Here is a 3,524-nt window from a genome sequence, read left to right as displayed (position 1 = left end):
TATGGTTCTGGAAGAGAGCCCAGCAACGTGAAGACCGGGTAGACATAGGTGGGGTGGTTTTTGAAAAATGATCATATGCAGACAAACAGAGGGCTCTAAAACCTAAAGAGATAGAGATTTTGAATTTTTTTAAAGAAGCAAGCATTGTTTTCATACAATTCCTAGATTGAGGAATGTTGTATTTCAGACCTAAGTCTATGTGAGCATGTATAATTCTCCTTAATATGGTCCTACCAAACCATGCCTAGTCTACATGCAGTTCATGTCAGTTGGGTTCAAGTCTAGGCTCCTAGGTTCACATGATATCAGAAAATAAAGCTGACATTTTGTAGAGCACGATTTTGACAATTGAGCTAAGTCAAAGCACATAATTGATCAGACGAAGACAGGTCCCATCACGGTCGTCAAACCTGTTATCATCGCAAAATTTTTCCCCTCTCTTGCGAGAGAGAAATGAATTTCGCGAGTCAAACTCGACCAAAGTTTTGAAAATGGTTTTGAAAATTAGCTCGCCTCCGTTTTGAAAATTTGCGGGAAAATTTCGAGTTTTAAATTTAAAATCAGATTCTCGGACAGAGGAAAAATAATAAATAGAGATAAAAAAATTCCCAAAATTTCAAATTAAATAGATCTCATCAATATGAATCCATGGAACTTTACAGATCTTGAATCGAACATTAGATGAGAAAACCCACACAAGTGCAAGTTACCCTTCTGATTTTAACAACGATTTTAAAGTTTTAAAAACCCGATTTGTTGTCTGATTTTTCTGACAGGGTTCCCGAATCCCAAAACCTTTGATTTTTTTACAGTAGTTCAATTACACATGCATGTATCACATATAAAAAAATCAGAAATTAACAATAAGTATTTCAATCCAAAATAACATGCTTTTTACTGTTCTAAACTAAAAACACATAGAAATTTGATAAAACCTAATAAATCATGTTTTATCTAATGAAAACAATAAAAGCAATACTAAAACAGTAAAGCAAAAATTATTTATATGCTGGAAAACGTATAATAAACATGAATAAATAAATAAAACTTAGGGAATCAATGGCTGGAATTTGATGTTACCTTTAAAAGCATGGATTTAGCCCATTAAAAGGGTAAATCACATGTTTTATTGGTTAATAATGTAAAAACCAATACTAAATTTGATTCTAATGGATTAGAATCCCTGTAAACACCATAACACAGAGTTAGATCACTTTCTTGAACCTCTCTTGAGGTTCTTGGACTTGAATCCATGGTTTAATCCATGGAATAGATGGTATTAATGGCTAAAATTGATTTAAAACTATTAAAAACATTAAATAAAAGCTAAAAATTAAAGAAAATATTACCTTGAGATTGCTGTAATGGAGGGAGGGTTGAAGAGGAGAGAGAAGCTCCAAGAATCCAAGGAGTGAGAGTTGGCAAAATCGACCCCCTAGGGGTCTCAATTTATAGAAATTTTTTAGGTTTTAAAAATTGGTAATTTTAAAAATTTTGGACTCTCTAGGGGGGGCGATTTTGGTGTGAGTTTACCTAACTACCCCTATTCTAGATTATCCTAAATAATACCTAATTAACCCCTAGCCTATCCTAGAAAATCCTCAAATGTGATGCCACTTGGCATTTTCCACATTTGGGTTTTTAAAGTTCTTTAGAAACCTTTAAAAACACTAGTTTTAAAATCCAAACTTCAAAATGAGTTTTTTTTTTAAATAGTTTTTGACTCTTCTAGACCTCTAACACTAACCAAGACACTGACTAACCCTAGTCTAGCCCTGACTTACTCGAATATGGCACCACCCTGAGTGGGCCCTACTTGAGTTTTTCAAAAAAAAATGATTTTAAAACTTGAAAATAAGAAAGTTTTCAAAAAAAATTCAAAAGTAAACTTTGAACTTAAATTTTTTGAAATGGCATAGGTTCCTAACTGGGTCAGAACTCCTCTGGATATGGTTCCAACTGAGTGGGCCCACATCGATTTTTGAAATCTTTAAAATAACACTGAAAATGACTTTGAAAAGGGGTTAAAATCAATAATTGAAAATTTGAGATTTTTAAAAATAGAGTCTCAAGCGAACTGGAACTCTGGGTTAGAGTCCTGGACTCCTATAACTCTGAGATTTTGGATTTTAAAAGCCAAATGAAAGAATTTTCGAAAGATTTTATCAAGAAATGGTGAAATGAGTTAAAAAAAAAACACAGTCTCGGTTAGACTCCTAACTCGACCGAACTCTGAAATAGAGTCCTGAACTAACTGGACTCTGTAAAATGACCTAAATTTTGAAAACAAACGCAAAAGATTGAAAATGGAAGTAAAATAGACTCCTGACTGGATTAGGACTCTGGGACAGAGTCCTGATCGGACTGAAACTCTAGATTTCTGAGAAATTTGATAAACAAAGAAATTCAGCAGCGACACCACCTAAATGGATCTCATCTGAGAATTGAAATCAATTGAAATTTGAATTTAAAATGAATCCAGATTGTTTTCTGAGAAAATATTTTGAAATATAAAGTCCTGGGGTTGGAAAATGACAAAATGTTGAATAAAAACCCAGATTTTAAAATTGATTTCGAAAGAAAAAGTTTTAAAATGGAATCTGGATTAAACATTTTGAAAACAAGAATGTTGGATCTCAAAAATGAGATGTAATGATATGCAATGCTATGCAATGCATTGAGATGGTGTGCCCAATGTATGCAGTGATATACAACGACACATGAAATGTACGAACACTGGATGAGGGTGAAAATTTGGGGTGTTTACATTGAGACTACTTCTAATTCAACTGAAGCAATACTGAGTAAGAATGTAGTACCCCCATTTTACAAATATTTCTGAGCCTTAAAAGAAGAAATCAAACGGTTGTTCTGTATTGGTCGAGTGAGTCTGATCTCCACAATCGAACAATTGGGCTGAGATAAAACAACTTTATCTTCTCTACACAAAACTTGAGCGTGATATTCGAATAACCAATCCATGTCTAGAATGACATCAAACTTAGTCATATCTAGCAGGATTACGTTAGTGGGCAAGTTCTGACCTACCACTAATAATTTGATGCTCGAGATATAGGCAGTGCACAAGAAAAGATCACTGGTCGGAGTATGAACCTCCAATGGGTAATTCAAGGATTCAACAGGAACATATAAGGTTCTAGCAAATCTATTAGAGATAAAAGAATGTGAAGCGCCGCAATCAAACAAAGTAAAAGTTGCTTATCCAACGACTAATATGATACCTTGAACCAATTTGCCTTTGCTTAATTGCTTCACAGTGGCTGCATAAGCACGTCCTGCCACTGTCTTTTGACCGCTTGTCTTTTGTTGTTAAGGTTGCTGCTGCTATTGTGGCGGTCGTTGAAATGATGGTTGAGATGGTCCAGGGATGTTCTTCCTCATCTTATCTGACAGTTTCTTCCAGCAATCCTTGATGTAGTGGCACGTCTTTACACAATATACACATTTACCAGTGTCACGAGAACATGGCCTGTCGGAATGATCGACAGAACACTTCTGACAAC

Source organism: Nuphar pumila, chromosome 4 (assembly GCF_984573655.1).
Source record: "Nuphar pumila chromosome 4, dmNupPumi1.hap1.1, whole genome shotgun sequence".
Classification (NCBI taxonomy): Eukaryota; Viridiplantae; Streptophyta; class Magnoliopsida; order Nymphaeales; family Nymphaeaceae; genus Nuphar; species Nuphar pumila.
This window is presented reverse-complemented; position numbering follows the sequence as displayed.